General features: G+C 43.5%; 1 non-coding gene across 1 annotated transcript; it reads left to right on the plus strand.

Moving 5' to 3' along the window:
• Window positions 1-21,389: 21,389 nt before the first annotated feature.
• Window positions 21,390-21,497, plus strand: LOC122436150. The gene has a single exon (XR_006267915.1). It is a non-coding gene; the product is annotated as a U6 spliceosomal RNA (small nuclear RNA).
• The last annotated feature ends 330 nt before the right edge of the window (window positions 21,498-21,827 follow it).

Genomic DNA, 21,827 nt, shown 5'->3' on the forward strand with positions numbered 1-21,827 from the left:
CCTTTCCTTCCCAATCCATGAGAATGATGCTGCCTGTAGTGCAAATACATTCCCACATAAAAGAAGAAATCAAGGTCCTGGGGACTTCAAAAAAGAAATCAGGAGCTAAAAAATGAGAATGTGACTGAATTCAAGAATTTGGTTGAAAAGAAAGAGCATTTCTGGACCAGAATTACAATTCTAAAGAGAAAGAAAGAATGATTCCCAGCATGCCGTAGGTCTCCCTGCCCATTATCTTGACATCTTTCTTTATAACTAGTCATTTTTCAAAACTGGGTCAAACCACATATACAGTAAAATATCATAATACAAAATAAATAGCTCAACATGTTTTTGAAACTCATTCTTATTGATACTGAGAACTGCAAAAACAAACAAACAAAAAACTCTCTTGACACATAACAACTCAATTTAAATTCCTGCACTAAAAAACTTGACAAAACTCTAGCATGGCATCAAAGAGCTTAAGGTCATGCCCCTAGGATGACTCCAGCTCCCCTTAAAATGCCTGCCTGAGGAAGCTCTAGACTGTTAAGCGAAACTGACTGTTTCAGCAAAAACCTGGTAGTAGGCAGACAATCTTGTAAACTCCTCTCTTAGAGCACCTGTTATAGCCAAAGTGAGGAGCTTCCCGGCCAATGCACCAAATGTTATAGCCAAATGCTCCAGGAATCAAACTCACTCAGGACAGTGTGGATACTGGGGTGCAGTTTATTACACTGGCAGGTCCGAGGCAGAGTTTCCTCTTTAGCCAGGGACTCCCACCAACTTTTGTGAAAACCTTATATACCTCAAGTGTACCTGCTCAAGCCCACATCCCCAAATTCCTTAAACCTAGCCTGGAAAATGTTAAAGGGAGATACAATCAGGTTTACAGCCATGATTCATAATGAGAAGGGTCAGCAGGTTATACATTGTAGCCTACACCAATGGGGGCCATAAAGATTACAAAGGTGATTGACTACATAGCAGATTATTACATTCTTTCTGGGGACGGGAAATCTTGGTATGGAATCTGGTGTTTACTGGTCTGGGAGGCCTGTTAGGCCATAAGTATGTTATCTCCATGGCTACCAGGCACATAGTCCAAAGTTCACTGAAAATGCAAGCAGGTGTGTAGTCCAAAGTTCACTGGGAATTTAAGATGGGAGTTTCCTTCTTTTTCAAGATGGAGTCAGCTCAGCCTGTTCCTTCCCTCCTTCATTCACCCCTCTTGATGCTCTCAACTTCGAGTTTGAGCATCACTCATCAGGATGTACTGCATTTTAGGTTTCCTGGTACATATTTGGGTAAATGAAGTCAGCCTCTGTGATACAAAGTTAATAACACATTGGAGAATACAAGGTCCACATAACAGAATCAACAGAACAACTATAACAATGGTTGATAGTTTTCCACCAATCACCCTTTACCCATGATAGAACAGAAGTCCAAAAAGGAAGATCATCAGACATAGCTTTTACTTGATCTTTCATGTCATCTAGAGTGGCTGATATATTGCCAGATAAATCAGGAATATATACACAACATTCAGCTTTGATTATAGCACAGGTCCCTCCTTCAGAGGCTTTAAGTATGTCTAAAGCCATTCTATTTTGAATTACCACTTTTCTCATTTGTATTTGTTCAGTATTTAGTGCTTGAATAGCTCTTAGGCTGCCATTTAGGGTTCTTTGGGTGAAATTAGTTAGAGCGTCAACTCTAATCATTATGTCCGTAATGCCCAATGAGGGAACAGATAGAGCAGCCAAATAAACATACCAATGGAAAACTGATCATGACCATCTGGCCTGTAGGGAGGGTAAATTTAAAGGCTCTTGAATTGTTGACCTGATGTTTCCATGGGCAAAGGCCAGAACTAAAGTACACCTCCCTATCCATCCTGGGGGCAGCCAAGGCCATAAGTTAGTCCCACACAACCAATGGGTGCCATTAGGAGCAATCCATCTGATTCTGAGATTGAATCCCAGGCTGTCCTGGGCCATTGGGTGGATTGACTGGAATCATAAGTAACTTTATAGGTTTTACAGCACTGTTCTGTCTGTCGAAAGCCTATTGGTTTTAAATTCTTTTTATCTATTATTCGGTTATTATATCCAATAGCGTGTACATCTTGTTCCCAGCAAATTTCAGCTATCATAACAAGTTGGCCCTTTTCTGGAGTAATCCACATGTATTCATCCCATATCTGGTAAAATTGGTCAAAATATCGGTTAATTTCTATTGTTTGGACTTACTGACTGTCATGTAATACCTAGAAGCATTTTCTGAGCTAAGAGTATAATTAAAATGTATCCCATGGCTGTTTGTTAGATCATCGGCCTTTTTATCACACCAATGGGTAGTGGCAGCTGTGATTACAGTTCCTATACAAGATTTTTGTTGTTTAGCCTGATGCAGAAAATCACATAAGCTAGGCATATCACCCCTCTGTAGAGGTGATACCCACCATGGGAGTCCATCCATGACAGACACGGGCATAGCTCCACACACCCAGCAGTTAGATTTTTTATGAAAGTCAGCACAGGAAATGAAAACGTTGTCTTCTGCTGAAACTATAGCTAGTCTCAAGAGAATATCAGCAAATCCTTGAAGCAGCAGTTGATTATAGAGCTTAATCTCTCCTTCTTCTTTATGAAGATTTTGGTTTCATGGGGATCAGTGGGGTCCTTTTATACAGTCCACTCGGCATCCTCCAGGTCTGCGTGGTATGCTCTTTTCACCCTTGTGTGGTGGATCCAGGGAGTGACACATGCAACTTTAACTACCGTATGTGTGGTTAGAATAACAGTATATGGACCTTTCCAATGTGGGGCCAAGGAGTTGTGTTTCCAGTCCTTGACCCACACCTGATCACCGGACACAAACTCATGAATCTGTTCCCCAAGGGGGAACGGCACCCTTTCTTGTACAAACTTAAGTTACCTGATTTATTACCTTACCCAGTTGTTCCATCTGCTGTGAAATCCCATCCCCCCTTACCTGTGGCAAATTTGCTGACATCGTCTTACTATAGGAGGGGGTCTCCCATAGACAATTTCATAAGGAGAATAACCATGGGAAGGCGGGGTTTCCCTTAATTTGAGTAAGGCTGCCAGAAGCAAGTCCATCCTTGAACAATCAGTCTCTATGATCCATTTTGAAAGTGTCTCTTTAAGAGTTCAGTTGGTTCTTTCCACCATTCCGGAACTCTGGAGCCTATATGTCATATCCACTTGATATCTAGAGCTTTACATATCTGTTGAATTAAGTCAGCTACAAAGGCAGGGCCGTTGTCTGATCCTATACTGGTTGGGAACCCGAATCTGGTATTTCTCAAAGCAGACAGCGAGCCACTTCATTTCCTTTTTTAGTTCAGGTGGCGAAGGCCTCCACCCATCCTGAGAAGGTACATACCATAACCAGTAAATAATGATAGTATCGGCAGGGTTTCATCACAGTAAAAGGTCACTTCTAAATGTTCAAAGGGTAGAGTGCCTTTTAACTGTATTCCTAGAGGTTTTTGTTTATGTCCAGGGACAGCATTGACCTGTGCGCAAGCAGAACTGTTCTGGAATTCCATTCTACATAAGGAGGAAAGTCATGGAATTAAGAAATATTTTCAAATTAATTCTTCCATTCTGTCATGTCCCAAGTGAGTTGCCTGGTGAACCTGAGACATTAGTGTGGGGGCTAATGCCTCAGGAACCAGTAACCTGACATCCAGCAGTTCCCACCAACCTTTTTCATTCTGGGTGGCCCTTTCTGCTTCAGCCAGCTGGTCTTGGGCCAGGGTATACTGTGGGAGAGTCAAGGTTATCTCAGACATTTTTGACAGTACAAAGATTCTGATAGATCCCCCACCAGCAGCCCCAAATTTCTCAGCCACATGTTTTGCAGCTTTATCTGCTAGTCGGTTTCCCCATGCTTGTGGGGTGTCTTCCTTTTGGTGACCCCGACAGTGCATCACTGCTACCTTTTCAGGTTCCCACACAGCATCTAATAGAATCAAGATTTCCTCCTTGTTATTAACGTTGTTTCCGTTGGCTGTCAGAAGACCTCTCTCTTTATATAAAGCCCCATGTACATGCAAAGTAGCAAAAGCATAACTAGAGTCTGTGTAAACCTTTGTCTTCTTACCTTTTGACAGCTGGAGGGCCCGGATTAGAGCATCTAGTTCGGCCCATTGAACAGACCAGTGTGATGGCAGAGGGCTAGCCTCAACGATGGTTTCTTCCGTGACTACTGCATCGGTGTACAGGACCCAATCCGGGTCCAGGATTGGCTGGTCTCTCAAGTCAGGTCTGCTGGCATAAACTTCTAGGATTTCCTTGCAATCATGTGAGGGCCCATTTTCTCCCACTGGAAGGAGAGTGGCTGGATTCAGGGCCTGGCAAGGCTCGATAGTAACATGGGGGTTCTCACATAACAGTCCCTGGTATTAAGTAATCTGGGATGTTGACAACCATTTATGGGGGTCCCTTCACAGGAGAGTGTTGACCTCATGGGGAACTTTCATGATCCAGTCTTGGCCCAAAGTTAGCTTGGTTGCCTCCTGGACCAGTAAGACAGCCACAGCAACTGTCCATAAGCATCCTGGCCACCCAGTGGCAACATTGTCCAGCCGTTTCAAGAAGCCATTGGTCTGTCCCAGGTCCCCATGGTCTGAGTCAACACTCCCATAGCCATCTTGTCCTTTCCAGTCACGTAAAGAGTAAACAGCTTAGCAAAGTCTGCCAGGCCTGAAGGAGGTGCTGATGTAATTGCCAGCTTTAGTTCCTCAAAAGCCTGTTGCTGTCTCTCATTCCAATTTAGTGAATCTCCTTCTGGTCCAGTTAGGAGTTCATATAATGGCTGGGCCATCTGGGAATAGCTCAGAATCCAGATCCTACAAAACCCAGTCGCTCCCAAGAGCTCTCGAACCTGTCGTCTGGTTCTTGGTTGTGGGATTCTCAAACTGACCTCTTTTCTGGATTGGTCTAACAGCCTTGTGCCTCCTCTCAGAACAAACCCCAAATATCTTACTTCTTCTTTGCAGATCTGTGCCTTCTTTTTCAAGACTCGTTAGTCAGACTCCATCAACAGCTCTAGTAAAGCCTCGGTCCCTTCCCAGCAGTCTTCTCTGTTCTCGGCAGCCAAAAGCAAGTCGTCCACGTATTGTAGCAAGCAGCATCTGAACCTCTCTGGCTGGAATGAGTCCAGGTTGGAAGCCAAAGCTTCCCCAAAGATGGTTGGGAAATTCTTAAATCCTTGTGGGAGGCAAGTCCAGGTGAGCTGTTGTTGTCCCCTGCTGGGTCTTCCCATTCAAAAGCAAAAATGGGTTGAGACACCAGGGTGTATACAGAAGAAGGCATCCTTGAGATCTAAATAAGTATAGATCTTAGCACTCCTTGGGAGGAGGCTAGGTAAAGTATAGGGGCTGGAACAGTGGGATACAGAGTCACGGTGGCCTGAACAGAGTCTGAGGTCCTGCACAGGTCCGGTCCTGTCCCCCTTCTTTCTTGACTGGTAAGATCGGTGTGTTCCAGGCTGACTGGCATTCAATCAGGATGCCCGCCTCTTTCAGTCTGTTTATGTTATGGCAAAATGCCAGCTCGAGCCTTTAGTGGCAATGGGTACTGACGTTTTCTGACTGGGGTGGCACCTGGTTTGAGTTCTTTTACCACTGGGGCTTGTTGTTTTGCAAGCCTGGAGGGGTTGTCTTCCGCCTAGACCTCAGGGAATTGTTGAGTTAACTCTCTCTCTCTTGACTGTTTAGCCGATCCGGCTTCCCTTCTGGGAGATCGTACAACCTCCATTCATCTTGTGGGGTTACTGAGAGGGAGAGTAAATAGGTGGCTGAGCCCACTCAAAGAGTGGGTCTTTTGTGGGGAGAAAAGACCACTTGTGCCCGTAATTTAGACAGCAAGTCTCTTCCCAACAAAGATACTGGGGATTCAGGGATGTATAGAAATTCATGAGTCACTTGGTATCCCCCCATCTGACATTTTTTGAGAGGGGTGCCACTGGTTTGGTTACCACTAACATTTCCACTCCAGTGTCTACCATAAGGTCAATAATTTGGTCCCCCACTTTTAATTTTACCATGGGCTCTCGGGGACCTGCATCTTTGAGCCCCAGCACCCCTATTCAGTCTCTAGTCCAGCCAGCCCTATAACAGCCGATGCTAAATCCTTTTCCCTGCTATTTTGGGGGCATTCATTTTACAGTGGCTGAAGCCCCAGCAACGGGCACATTGATTTGATTGTAGGGCAGCCCCAGGCCTTCTTGTAGAGGGCCTGCTGTGAGGCTGGTTCCAGTTCAGAGGGGGTTCCAGTTCAGAGGTCTAGGGAGGGACCTTCCCAGGGCTGCGGCCAGTACTGCAACCCTCTGGTCTGCCCTCTTGTTGTCTTCTCTCCGCCTTTTCTCAACTTCCCTTTTTGTCTCCATGTTCTCTACTCCTGAATACCCTATCAGCGATCTCAATTATTTGTGAGCTAGTCATGGCCAATACCCCATCCACCTTTTGAAGCTTGCGTCTGATACTGGGGTAGGCTTGAGACACAAAGACTACATTTATCACCATCTGAGATCCAGCGGCCTCTGGATCTATTAGCGTATAAGGTCTATAGGCCTCGCACCATCTTTTGTAGAACTCAGAGGGTGATTCAGTCTCCCTTTGAATCACTTCAGAGGGTTTTGTCATATTCATAGGTTTTCAGGCCTCCCTCTTGTGGCCTTGTAAAATAGCTGCCCGAAATCTCTCCAGGTAGCCCCTTCCTTCCTGTGTTATAGTCCCAGTTGGGCCTCTCATCAGGGGTGGCTAGTTGTGCCCACCGCTGTGGGTTTACGGTACCCTCAGGTGCCACTTCTCCTAGCCGCTGTCTAGCCTCAGTTAGGATCCTGGGTCTTTCTTCGGTGCTGAAAAGGGAGACTAGTGGTGGGTTTATGTCATCCCATGTAGGGCCATAGGTTTGAAAAATAGTTCCCATTAGTCTAATCATACCTTGTGGCTCCCCTGGGTATGGTGGAGTGTGTCTCTGCCAGTTTAATATATCCGTAGAAGAAAATGGTTGGTAATAATAGGCTACAGGAGGCTGGTGGTAGTGTCCATCTGTGTCCTGAACTGAGGGCTGTTTGTTGTACCTCTCTGACGGGCATCTGCAGTGGGGTTTTTCCCCCCTGTTCCTTAGCGGAACAGTCTCTGCCTAATTCCTATATTTCCTGCCCTCTTTTCGTCTGTACTCACCAGGAGGGGTGGGTCCAGCCTGGGAGGTCTGGCTGAGAAGGAATCCTGGGGCGTTGACCAGAGGCTCCTACCGCTGGGACCGGAGCCTGTCAGAATGGCGGCTCTATGATCTCCGAGGAAAGTTGGCAGAGGAGCAGCGGCTGCTGCAGGAACTTCACCTGGCCCTGGATCGGGCATTAAGGCGCCCTCTGGTCCTGGTGGAGCACTGGGGGGCGGGCGCGTCATCATCCAGTATGGGGGAGGGGGCAGGTCATCCCCATCCAAATCCTGCAGAATTTCTTTTTTATCATTAGTCAATTTTTGTGCCATTAATATTGTTCCTTTCCCTTTCTTGATATAGAATCTCGTCCAAGGAAGGGGTTCTTGAGCTAACCCTAGCCATGAGTCAATATATGGAAATTGATCTGGATGTCCAGGCTTTCAGATGACTATGGCAGAAACTACTTTTAATGCGTTTAAGTCCACGGTGCCCTCTGGTGGCCATCCTAATCCCAAAGAGGGCCGTTTGACCTCACAGAGTATGCAGAGGTGGTTAGGCATCATCTTCTTCACCCCATAATCTCCTCCAAATCCTTTCTTAAAATTTTTAATCATGCACTCCAATACAGTTGCCTTAGATTCACTTCCCCCCATCTTGCTTATCTTCTCAGATCTTCTTCTTTCTTTCCTTTTTGTTCTGTCTACAAAGTTCTCGGTACCCTATGTACTTCTGATATTTTCACTCAATGAAACACTTAAATTGCCATTCCGTCTCCTTCCTAACTGGGGTGAGAAGAGCCTTACCTGCCAGATCCCAGAGGGGAAAGGGGGATCGGCATGTCTTCACCTACCAGTCGGCACAACTGAACCAGAACACCACATGGTCCAGGACTATTTCTCCCTTAACTTTTAAAGTCCATTCTGCCTTGGTGGGCTTGATCGTGTGCGGATGAAAACACAGATGGGTTAAATACTCCAAGTCCCATGCCATCTCCGGAAAAGCCAATTCGTACTCACTTATGTATCCCCTTCCTTCTAGCCTGGCAATTCTCAGGGGATCAAGAATTTCACAGCAGGTAGGGCACCTCCTTGGGGAGGGCAAAATACAAGTGCACAAAGACCAAGTTTCTTCCCTTAGAAGCCCCTTCGCAACTGCCCAGTAATAGTTTACCCTTAGATGACACGGACACCACCTCCTCCGTGACATTCACAGTGCTGCTTCCCCAAAACTTTCTCGCGTTTGTCCAGTAGCAATCTATCCCAGAATAATGTGGATACCACCTCTTTGTGACAGTCGCGGTCTGCGTGCTTCCTATTCCCTCCCAGGGGTTTGATCAGACCCCTTCTTCCACCCTGCTGGGTGGGAGGCCCCTTACCGGAGTGCTCAGTTCCCCTGCTGCCATCCACTACCCACCAACATGAAAGGTCTGGGCGACGAGGAATGGACCTTTCCAGAGAGGAGAGGTGCCTTTCTCCCCTCTAGAAGATCTGAGCCACAAGGCCTCAGAGGAGCCCTAAGCAGGACTTGTCTCCTCAAAGTGAGGAGCTTCCCGGCCAGCGCACCAAATGTTACAGCCAAATGCTCTAGGAAGCAAACTCACTTAGGACAGCGTGGACAGTGGGGTGCAGTTTATTACACCGGCAGGTCCGAGGCAGAGTTTCCTCTTTAGCCAGGGACCCCTACCGACTTTTGTGAAAACCTTATATACCTTAAGTGTATCTGCTCAAGCCCAAATCCCCAAATTCCTTAAACCTAGCCTGGAAAATGTTAAAGGGAGATACAATCAGGTTTACAGCCATGATTCATAATGAGAAGGGTCAGCTGGTTATACATTGTAGCCTACACCAATGGGGGCCATAAAGATTACAAAGGTGATTGACTACATAGCAGATTATTACATTCTTTCTGGCGATGGGAAATCCTGGTATGGAATCTGGTGTTTACTGGTCTGAGAGGCCTGTTAGGCCATAAGTATGTTATCTCCATGGCTACCAGGCACATAGTCCAAAGTTCACTGAAAATGCAAGCAGGCTTATAGCCCAGAGTTCACCGGGAATGTAAAATGGAGTTTACTTCTTTTTCAAGATGGAGTCAGCTCGGCCTGTTCCTTTCCTCCTTCACAATTGCTTTAGAAAGTGTGCAATTATAAATCCTTTCCTTGTCCCTTTGAGATATAAATCTTCTAGTACCCAGAACGATCTCCTCAATGTCCTGAGAGCCATTTCTTTGAAATGTACACATTCAAGGAGATGAATTTTAATTTTGGTCTCTGTTGCCAAGGAGGGCAAGGTCCTAATTTTAGTGAGTACCTTAGTCCAACTTGTACCATTGGCTCTTCATAAAGGTATGAGCAGCTTGTCTCTCCTCTGAGAGGCAGCTCTGCTCACCACTATATCACCAACGTGAGAAGTTTGTTTGTTCCTCTGGATGAGCACCAATTGGTAAAGCCAGATGGCCTAGTCCTATGGACCAAATTCCCCCTTAATGCTCTCGGTGCCTTTTCTTTAGCACACCCAAGCCTTTATAGTCTCCTGTCTTCTGTTTTGGAGGAGTTGAGTTCAGGTGACACTGCTTTCTCTTCTATTACAATAGTTATTACTGCATAAAATCTATCTTTACTGCCTAAACTAGTATCTGGCTTTGTTTATCTTTCACATTATATAATACTTACATTGTTAAATGAATTTCATTAGAAGAATATGCCACTCATTAATTTACTCACAAGCTGGAATCAAAATTGCCGGGAGAAATATCAATAACCTCAGATATGCAGATGACACCACACTTATGGCAGAAAGCGAAGAACTCAAGAGACTCTTGATGAAAGTGAAAGAGGAGAGTGAAAAAGCTGCCTTAAAACTCAACATTCAGAAAATAAAGATCATGGCATCTGATCCCATCACTTCATTGCAAATAGATGGGGAAACAGTGGAAACAGTGGCAGACTATATTTTTGGGGGCTCCAAAATCACTGCAGATGGTGATTGCAGCCATGAAATTAAAAGACACTTACTCCTTGGAAGAAAAGTTATGACCAACCTAGACAGCATATTAAAAAGCAGAGACATTACTTTGCCAACAAAGGTCCGTCTAGTCAAAGCTATGGTTTTTCCAGCAGTCATGTATGGATGTGAGAGTTGGACTATAAACAGAGCTGAGCACTGAAGAATTGATGCTTTTGAACTACGGTGTTCGAGAAGACTCTTGACAGTCCCTTGGACAGCAAGGAGATCCAACCAGTCCATCCTAAAGAAAGTCAGTCCTGAATATTCATTGGAAGGACTGATGCTGAAGCTGAAACTGCAACACTTTGGCCACCTGATGTGAAGAACTGACTCATTTGAAAAGACCCTGATGCTGGGAAAGATTGAAGGCAGGAGGAGAAGGGGACGACAGAGGATGAAATGGTTGGATGACATCACAGACTCAATGAACAAGAGTTTGAATAAACTCCAGGAGTTGGTGATGGACAGGGAGGCCTGGTGTGCTGCAGTCCATGGGGTTGCAAAGAGTCAGACACGACTGAGCAACTGAACTGAACTGAACTGATCATTGGCTTTTAACTCAGTCTCTAAGAAGCCATTGTAAACTGAGCAAAGACAATTCATTTATACCTGATTATTATATTGTTTGGGTAGACATTGGTGAACTCCAATAGTGAGAGACAGAACAGTTTCTCTAGGTCTCCTCTCCTAAGACCTCACCACTAGATTGCTATGGTAAAAATCATAAATAATATTCTGTTATACAAACAACATTTATGAGAAAGTAAGCATAACTTTGTCCTTTTATTTTTTTTTTATTCAGTAAACACTTTGCTTCAAGTTTCTACATAAGATAGAAATGACTTCTCTGAAAGTGGCTGCACTCAAGAACCAGACATAATCACAGACCTGGGGGTCAGTCTAAAAGGTACAGGATCCTGGCTTCTCTAGACCTCTTATCCCAATTCATGCAAAGGCAGAAATATAGATATTATTTCTACACATATTAAAACCACTTAAGCCAGCAATTATGATCATTCCTTATATTATACTAATTAACAAGCCATCTGGTGCTGATCAGAGATGAAGATAGTTGAAGGGCATGGCAGAGCCTGAAATTGCTGAATATTGACTCTGAAATGCTAAGTAACAAGGCCCAGTAGTAAATACTCTTGAATTGAGGCCTCAAATGCTCACTAGTGATCTCCACGGTGTAGACCCAAAACTAACACACACAAACACACACATACAAAATACATATTACACAAGACATATTTTAAAATATAGACCATACAAGAAATTTTCTTATAGCATCCAAGTCCAAACTACTAAATGAGAACTAATCTCTACATTAAGGGATTAGCCCAGGGAGGCTGCTCTTCTTGAAAGATCGAGGGTGCCTGTAGCTTCTCAGCCCTGGGTCATCTCTGAAGTTTATCTTGAAAGAATCAAAAGGTGAGAGACCGACAGCAAATTGTTATCTGTTAGTACAGCATATTGCTGACCTAGAGCCCCTGGCATTTAATTCTGAAAACAGTGGGGATATTTTCGATATTCATTAGCTGTGCCACAACGCTCAGTGGCTTTTACAGAAATTGTTATTTTACTGGATCTGCAATTGGATGGTAAAGCTCATACAACTGGGAGTTGGGCAAACGAGGGTGGGTCCTGAGATTCAGCTCTATTCCATGTGTCTCATTTGGGTCCCAGGTTGGGGAAAGCTTTCTCAAGCCTTAAGTGTGAGAGGGCAAGCAGAAACACATGAGGCCTTCTAGGGTCTAGATTTGGAAATGGCTCTCATTCATATCTGTCTACACATGGTAGGACACGTCTACACATAGTAGGACAAAGCAAGTCAGCAGGTCAAGCTGAAAGTCAAGGGCCAAGGAGGGGCACTCTGCCCACAATGAGGCCACTGTCAGGCTGTAGGTAAGGAGGGCTGCAACATTTTGAGTCTGCCCTTCAGCTGTCATAGTCTCTCCACAAACCAAAACATACTCCTGCCTTTCACTGAACTAATGATTCCCCCTTTACAACTACTAAAACATCCCTGACAAAAAAGTAAAGAGAATTTAAAATTTTTGGTACTGTTTTCCATTTTATGTACAAACAAGCCTGTGGCACCTCTCAGGTCCTGATTCAGATTCTTTTCTACAAAAATGTTAATTATTCATTCATTTGACAATTAAATACAGAGCACCTACTATATACAGAACATCAAGTGAAGCAGTATGAGAAATGCAAAGATGGTTCAGATGTACATTCTTTCTCAATGATCTTGAGGGTTTGGGGTTGATGCTGGGAGTTTTGTGTGGGAGTAGCATCAAGTACAGAAATACACTGGAGGTTTTAAAACCATCAGTTTGGGGGCTCAAGTAATCTGAGATTTGTGTCTCAGCCCCATCATTTCAAGCAAGCTATTTATCCTCTTCCTGTCTTAGTTTTGTTGTTACTGTTTAGTCACTTAGTCATGTCTGACTCTGCAACCCCATGGACTGAAGCTCACCAAGCTTCTCTGTTCATGGGACTTCCCAGGCAAGAATATTGGAGTGGGTTGCCATTTCCTTCTCGTTTAAGCCACTGACAAATAAACAAGAATATTTACTTCACAGATAGTTTTGAAAATATATAATTTATGCCTGCCACCGGTAAGTGCCTATTAATAGTTGTAAAAGTCAACAAGGATACTTGGACCAGACTGGGCATCACTTTCCTGCCAGGGAGCTCTAAATGCATTTCTTCCTCCATTCTGCTATCTCAGCACTCCTGTGCTAATTTCTGTTCATGTTCAACAGCACGGACAAGCTTTGTAATAACAATCTGTAAAACCCAACCATGAGGAAGACAGATCTTTTTCAGGGTTGTGCCCTGCAATGCAACTAATTATTCAAAAATCTCAATTACTTTTCTGAAGAAATGATGCTATAGATCCTAGCTGGAATAGAACTAGAAAACCTGGATAGAACATTCTTGATCCTGTGCTAGTGATTCACAGCACAGTCCAATTGGTTGGAAAACCACAGAAACAATGTGGTCCAGAATAACAAGCAATTGAGTTTCTAGAATCTCACTGACTGAGAAAACATATTTTCAATATGCATTAACCAGGAGACAGGGCCACTCCAAAATAAAACAAATAAACAAGCAGCTCATGTGACTTTAGGCTGAGTTTTCACAAGCATTACTCCCTCTTTATGTTGGAGTTTGGTCCCTATTGAACCCCTTTAGGGGCAATGGTTAGTCTTTGCCTTCCCCACCCTGTGAAGGAAGTAGGAGGTTGGAACAGTTACTAACAAGGACGTTGGTATCATCAGGATTATGAAAGAGATGGGATGGGAAAAAAAGCTGGGGTAGAGGAGGGGAGTCTCAGAGATTGAGCAGGGTGAGCAGGAGAGCAGATGATGGGAACTGTATACAATGTTACAGAGGACTGCTATGAGGCTCAAAAAAAGCAGTTTTTTGTTTTTTTTTTAATGTGTATAAATTTTTCCTCCAAAACTGGCACCTAAATTATTTTTAAAAATCTGTGCTTGAGAAATAGTTTAATAATGTCAATTGTGTAAATATACACATAGTACGTAATATTCTAAAACTTTAGTCTCTGTCATTTTGAAGGGCTTATCCCCTAGTCTAGCAAATACCATAGAGACATTTCCATTTAGCAGACACTGTGCCCTTTAATAAATCAATATATATTTTTTAAAAATTGGCATCTCCTTAACCAGTATGGTACCATTAATCCACAAACTCCTTCCCTTTCTACCATGAGACCCTAATCCAAGTCACTATAATCTGTTGTCTGAATTGATATAAAAGCTTCCTAACTGGTTTCCCTAGTTCCATTCTTGCCAATTTGCACAGCAGCCAGTGTGCTCTTTTTAATGCATGAATCAGATAATACTTAAAGTCATCCAATGGCTTCTTTTCACACTCAGAATAAAATCCAAACATCTGACTAGTTTTACATGATCTGGCCTCTTACTGTCTCCTTTCCTTATTCCCTATCACTTGAGCTGCACCACAGATTTCTTTCTACCTGAGATTTATTTGCACTTCAATTCCCTTTTAAAAGGACAGCTTGTCCCATGATTTCTCCATGGCCCCTCATTCCTGTCAAATTTCTACTCAAAGACCACTACTTTGTTTCAATAAGAGTTTTCTTGCCTATTCAATGTAGATTATCCTGTCCCATCCCAAGTAGGTGTTGTTTTTACATGATCCTTTTTATAAGCATGCCATCATTCTCTGGAATGAGCTTGCCCACTCCTTTGCTTACTTGTTTCTTTTCTACCATTTTCCACTAGAATATTAACTCCATGATATAAGGGTCTTTGTCTCCATCACTATTTTATTCTCAGCACATGGATATCATAGCAACTTGATGAATAAATGAATTATGTAGACTTAAATGGCGAATGATTCCCACTTAAGTCTAAAACTAATTTATGTTTGGTTAAAAAAAATCACTTTCCATTATTCTGCTGATCTAATGATTATTTTTCTTACTTCTCATATCTCAAAATGTGTTAGCTAAATCTCAAATTGGGAAAAGGAAGAAAAATGATACATGAGTCTACATTCATAAGAAACAATGAGAAGACCTAGAAAACAGTAAGAAGTGGAGAGTACAGAAAAGGGCAAAGACAGAGAGAGAACCTGCTGATAACTTTTATCTTTCCATTTGCCATCAATAGGTGCCATGAAGTGAAGTGAAGTGAAAGTCACTCAGCTATGTCCGACTCTTTGTGACTGCATGAACTATAAAACTATAGTCCATAGAATTCTCCAGGCCAGAATACTGGAGTGGGTAGCCTTTCCCTTCTCCAGGAGATCGTCCCCACCCAGGAATTGAACCGGGGTCTCCTGCATTGCAGGCAGATTCTTTACCAACTGGGCTATGAGGGAAGCCCCAGGTGCCATGAAAAGGTTTGCCAAATGACAGTGTCATGAGTTAAGATCTTTGTGCTAGAAAGTAATGCAGCCTGCTTGTGAAACTAAGGGTGTTTGACTAGAGCAAAAATATTCTAATTTTGTCTACATCTTTGAAAAATAAATAAATTTGTTAAAGCAAGGTGTGGCATAATAAAGAATACAGCCTCTACAACTCCCCCTTGTCGGTCCTGGCATAGAACTTCAAAAATCCTTGAAATTTCCATAGTTATAGGATTGCCTTTGTTATCTTAATGAGGTGACTCATGGTGTGCCCCTAGCTTCAGGATGGGGGCTGGTCACCAGAAAGACCAACCACCAGGTGATTAGACTGTTGGAACTTTGGGCTAATTCAACCTCTGGGGAACGTAGTGGGTTGCAGATTGAGTTCAGTCTTGTAATGATTTAATCAATCTGACTGAGGTAATGAAACCCCAATAAAAGCTTTGGAGGTGAAAGCTAAGAGGAATTTCTTGGCTGGTGAACACACTGACATGCAGGGTATGGGATGGAGGGTCATGAGCCCTTACTCCACAGGTAGAGAATATGGAAATAGTGCATTCTAGACTCTTCCAAACCACATCCTATATATACCCTTTATAATAAAAATATGACCATTAAAACAGAGCTTTCAGAGAGCTCTGAGTTGTTCTAGTCAATTATTGAACCTGAACAGGTCAGGGGAATCCTCAAATTTACAGCTCATTGTTTAGAAATGGGGTGGCCCCTGAGAATTGCTTGCTGGAGCTTGAATTAAGGATAATCTTGTGGAGGACTGAACCCTTAAGTCTGTGGAGTCTAATGGTAACTCCAGGTAGCTAGTATTAGAACTGCATTGCAGTGCATCTGCTTAGGGTAGAAATAGAGCACAAAGGCTTCAGTTTTCTCTTAGACATACAAGATGAAAAAAGTCTATTATCGGACATAATTTACTTATTAAATAATTCCCATTCAGCTTTAGAGACACCAAAAGTTTAGCAAGTGATGTCTTCGAAGATTCAGAATCAGGACTACCTTCTTAAATAGTAAAAAGTACCCTGCCAGCGAGACTCGAATCCCGTCCTAAATAGGGACCAAAGGAAATAGCATAAGGGTTTTTACTGCTATGCAGAAACATGGCACTTCTCTAATTTTATTTTTTTTCAATGTACAGAAAACATCATGCAAGTGATTTCTAGCTCATAAAACTTTTGGTTGCTGCCATTAAATTGTCTGGCAAATGCTCATGAAACAGTTGAGGACAGGAAAACACCCATGCAGAGGGCTCACTCCATGCAAGTTTTGTGCAAGTTGGGCTTTATAAGATATAATCAACTCTTGGTTATTGCTTTGTACCCTAATATTAGTTCCCCAAAGCCACAGAATCTCCCTGAGAGCTACATCTGTAGACTTCTTACTTACTGGCTGGCCTGGACACATTCAGCAGATCCAACAGACAGGCATTTACTTCCCCTTAGTCAGGTGCCAATCAGAGTTAAAGGAGGATTTAGTTCCTTAAGAAATTATTTCTATTGTGAGAGCAACCCACTATTTTTGCTTTACTTTATAAACTTAGTAGACTGGGAGCTTCCCTAGTGGCTCAGTGGTAAAAGAACCTACCTGCCAGAGCAGGAGACACAGGTTCGGTTCCTGGTCCGGGAAGATCCCACATGCCGTGGAGCAACTAAGCCAGGGCACCATAACTGCTCAGCCTCTGCTCTGGAGCCTGGGAACAGCAACTACTGAAGCTCACATGCCCTCGAGCCTGTACTCTGCAACAAGAGAAGCCACGGCCATGAACAGCATGCACACTGCAACTAGAGAAAAGCCCATGCAAAAACGAAGGTCCAGCACATCCATAAATAAACAAAATAAAATAAAATAATTTAAAAAAATTAGCAGATTGGATCAATAGATTGGTTGAACCAACAGGCTGGAATTATCAATTTAAAAAGACAATAGCATTTCAGGAAAGCAACTGACTGTCACAGAATTAATCTTGAACAAAATTGGGCAATGTCAATTTAGAATTCAGTCCTTCCTGTATTTCCTTTTCATTGCTTTCTCAACTCTGAGGTTTCAAGATTTGAGGTTCCCAACACCCCCCCAGAATAATTTATGCTCTGAACCCGTAATTTTTCCCTTTGCCCTCTTCACTTATCCATACCCTGGTTGAATTTGTGACTATTTCTCACTAACTGAGAGGAAAAAAAAAAAACCTTCCTGATGTACTAAAGGGCTTCCCTGGTGGCTCAGCTGGTTTAGAATCCACCTGCAGTGCAGGAGACCCCGGTTCAATTCCTGGGTTGGGAAGATCCGCTGGAGAAGGGATAGGCTACCCACTCCAGTATTCTTGGGCTTCCCTGGTGGCTCAGCTGGTAAAGAATCCTCCTGCAATGAGGGAGACTTGGGTTCGATCCCTGGGTTGGGAAGATGCCCTGGAGAAGGGAAAGGCTACCCACTCCAGTATTCTGGCCTGGAGAATTCCATGGACTATACAGTCCACGGGGTCGCACAGAGTCGGACACGACTGAGCACAATGTACTAAATGACAAGAAAGTGCTTATTACATATCAGAAAAAGCTTTTAAACTAAAAGCCACATTTTGGGATAAGGAGAGAGAGGGGAGGGACTTTGTGAGATTATATCCTTTAAGTCAGAATTTCTCAAATAGCATGCATCAAAATCGCCCGCTTTACAGCAGATTCCTGGGTCATACTCCCAGACTCTCTGATACAGTAGTAGGTCTGGGTCAGGTTCAGAGAATCCACATTTCCAACAAGCCCCGAGATGAGGCAGATGCCACTAATCCAGTGAGCACACGTTGAGAACCACTACTTTAAATTAACCTGGGGGGTGAGTGGGGCTCAAGAGGGAGGGGATATACATATCAGTTCAGTTCAGCTCAGCTCAGTCGCTCAGTCGTGTCCGACTCTTTGTGACCCCGTGAATCGCAGCACGCCAGGCCTCCCTGTCCAGCACACACAGACTCCCACAGTCTACTCAAACTCATGTCCATCGAGTCGGTGATGCCATCCAACCATCTCATCCTCTGTCATCCCCTTCTCCGCCTGCCCCCAATCCCTCCCAGCATCACGGTCTTTTCCAATGAGTCAACTCTTCGCATGAAGTGGCCAAAGTATTGGAGTTTCAGCTTCAGCATCAGTCCTTCCCATGAACATGATGAGCATACGTACGGGACTTGAGCATGTGTGCATTTCAGGATCTGCAGGGGTCCTGAAACCAGTTTTAGCAGATACTAAGGGATGATTATAATGGTCCAAAAGTAAGTGGTTGCCCTAAGTAGCTATCAAGAATGAAATGACAGGGACTTCCCAGGTGGTCCTGTGGCTAAGACTCTGCACCCCCAATGCAGGGGGCTGGGGTTTGATCCCTGGTCAAGGACTATCCCACATGCCGCGAGTAAGAGTTCATATGCTGCAACTAAAGATCCGAGTGCCACAACCAAGACACTGCACAGGCAAAAAAAAAAAAAAAGAATGAAATGACAAAGGTTCAAGTCCTGTTTTCTGAAAATTAGAGCTACTTGTGCTCCCTGTGTCATTCACAAACTCTTTTCTTTCTTAAGTGTACAAGAAACACTGTACTAAGCTTTGACAGGAGGCTTTTGATGCCCAGGGGAGCCTCATGCACAGCACAGATCTTTGTAAAACAGAGAGAAACTCTCTGACATCCTACATATTCCAAGAGGAGCCCTAGTCCCTGTCATAGAAAATCTGTAAGAACACCTGTACAATCTTTATTAGTGTCAATGTGTTCAGAAAGAATCAGAACAGAGCTGCATGAACATAAGTCATTGAACGTATGCCATTCCATTTTTTCCCCTCATCCCTCGTATGGCACTTAAAGACTGTTTCAGTGGATATTTGAATTCTCATTTTGTTAATTGAGGTCTGTACTAATTGCCCAAGACTCATTTCCCAGTAGCACTGTGTTGCTACATTCCATTATTGCAAAGTTTAACTGAATTATTAAAAGAACAGTCTAAGTTTGTTTCTGAAAAACAAATAAATAATTGAGGAAGAGGGAGAGAATTCCCTGTGATGATAGCACACACTGCTATTCATTCCATTTGTTAGACTCCAAATCCCATGCTTATAGTTCCTATACCACCAACTCCTGAAAATAGGCAGCTTTCAAGGGATACAGCTCCAGATCCTGGACCATCTGAGAGGAGCCGTCGTATGTCCCCCTAATAATTCTCTAATGCTAGAGCTAAGGGCTTCTCAGGTGGCTCCGTGTTAAAGAATCCACCTGCCAATGCAGGAGGGTCAGGTCCAATCCCTGGGTCAGGAAGATCCCCTAGAGGAAGAAATGGCAATCCACCCCAGTATTCTTGCCTGGAAAACTGTATGAGCAGAGGATCCTGGTGGGCTATAGTACATGGGGTTGTAAGGAGTCAGACATGACTGAGGACTCACGCTGCCTTAGCTAGAGTTAAGGCAGAAACAAGTGGTGTCTCTGCAAAGGACAATTTTAACACCTTGGAAGCAGATCTTGCTGGAAGCAGCCCTTGTAGAAAGTAGAATTGCACATGAAGAGATGCCTTTTTTTTCCCTCATCCGGTGAGGTCCCTAACACTCAAGATTTTTCTTTCCCTAACATAGGAGCTAGTGAACACTCAGGTGCTGAATAAAGGGACACAAGATCCCATACAGAGCTGAAAAGAACTGAGGTATGGTAGTGAACTCAAATCATGTGATGCCATGGCCCCACCCACCTGTTGACACAACAAATGAGATTGTAGGTCCTAAAGAGACAAACTGTGAGACAAACTAAGACAAACTGTGAGGCTGGAGAAGACTCTTGCGAGTCCCTTGGACTGCAAGGAGATCCAACCAGACCATCCTAAAGGAAATCAACCCTGAATATTCACAGGAAGGCCTGATGTTGAAGCTGAAGCTCCAATGCTTTCGCCACCTGATGCGAAGAGCTGACTCATTGGAAAAGACCCTGATGCTGGGAAAGATTGAGGGCAGGAGAAGGGGATGACAGAGGATGAGATGGTTGGATGGAATCACTGACTCAATAGACATGAGTTTGAGCAATCTCCGGGAGATGGTGAACGACCGCGAAGCTTAGCATGCTGCTGTCCATGGGGTCACAAAGAGTCGTACTGAGTGACTGAACAACAATGAAAAAAAAGAAAAAGACAAGAGTAGAGCCATTTTGGAAAAGGACCAGGGAAGGGCCTTGGGCAAAACAGGTTGTGCAAGCTAAAGAACAAAGGCCCTGGCCGTCTGAGTCCCAGAAACAAAAACCCAGCTGGCAGGAAGAAAAAAATAATTTTATCTCTGTTATACTAAGGAGTATACCGTGCTGCCAGAAGACAAGAAGCTCAACTGTAAATTTTAACCGTATCAGTTTCCAGGTTATCTTGCAGAAAATTCTCATGCATTTCTTTCCCCTCACAGAAGCACGCCCTATGGAGTTACCTATTGCTGATCAAAGAAGCTTGACAATCTCTGGAAACTATCAGTGATCATGAGACAAGCCCTCCCTTTTGTCATAAAAGCTACCTGTCCCTTCTACTCGGGGAGCTGGCTCTTTTCCTTCTCCCTTGTGCACAAGCTGTCTCTTCTAATAAAAAGCTTCGCTTGCCTAAGGGTCATGTACAAGCGATATTCATTTCCATGGTATTACTGTCCAAGAAGAATCTGGAAAGGGCCTGGTATCTCCAACAGGCATAGGGAAAGCTCAGAAAATACGGGAGGAAGGGGAGGAGAAAGCTACAATTTCACTTACATATCTCCTCATCAGAACTTCATCTTGACTTCTGGGATTCCCACGCTACAGCTCCAAGAATATCTCTCATCAGAGGGGGACAACCCAAAGCCACCAAGGACAATCGATCAAGGCACTTGAGAATGTGACCATATTTGGAAAAAGGGTTTTTGCAGACATTCAAGTTAAGGTGGGTCATCAAAGTGGGCCCTAATCCAATATGATTGTATCCTTAAAAACAAAAACCAAAAACACACATAATTGAACAGAGATAGACACAGAAAAAGGAAGAACATCATGTAAACATGAAGGTAGAGGTTAGGGAGATGGATCTACCAGTTAAAGAATGCCAAAGACTGTCAGTAAAGCAACAGAAGCAAGAAGACAGGCATAAGACGGCTTTGTCCTCAGAGCCCCCAGAAGGAACCTTGCCAACACCTTGATCTTGGGCTTAAAGCTTCCAGAATTGGGAGAAAATAAATATTTGTTGTTTAAGCCATGCAGTTTGATACTTTGTTACAGCAGGTATAAGAAAGGAATACAATGATCACAACTAGGATTGCCCAGGCTCCCTTGGTCAGCCTTGATCACTAACACTGGAATGATACAGACAAGATTAGCATGGCCCCCAAGCAAGGATGACACACAAATTCAGGGAGTGTTCTATATTTTGGAGAATGAACTGGAAGGTTAGGTTTGATATCCATACACTACCATGTGTAAAATAGATAGTAGGAACCTGTGGAGTAGCTCAGGTTGCTCAGCTCAGTGCTCTGTGATGACCTAGAGGGGGGTGAGAGGGGAGGGATATATGTATACTTACATATATTTACATACATATTAATTACATACATATATTTACACATACATATGTATGATTACATATATTACATACTTACATGCATTACATACATATTACATACTATACACTTACATAGTTTCTGCAGTAAGTATACTGCAGAAGTATACTTACTGCAGAAACTAACAGCACTGTAAAGAATTA

Source organism: Cervus canadensis, chromosome X, assembly GCF_019320065.1.
Source record: "Cervus canadensis isolate Bull #8, Minnesota chromosome X, ASM1932006v1, whole genome shotgun sequence".
Lineage (NCBI taxonomy): Eukaryota > Metazoa > Chordata > Mammalia > Artiodactyla > Cervidae > Cervus > Cervus canadensis.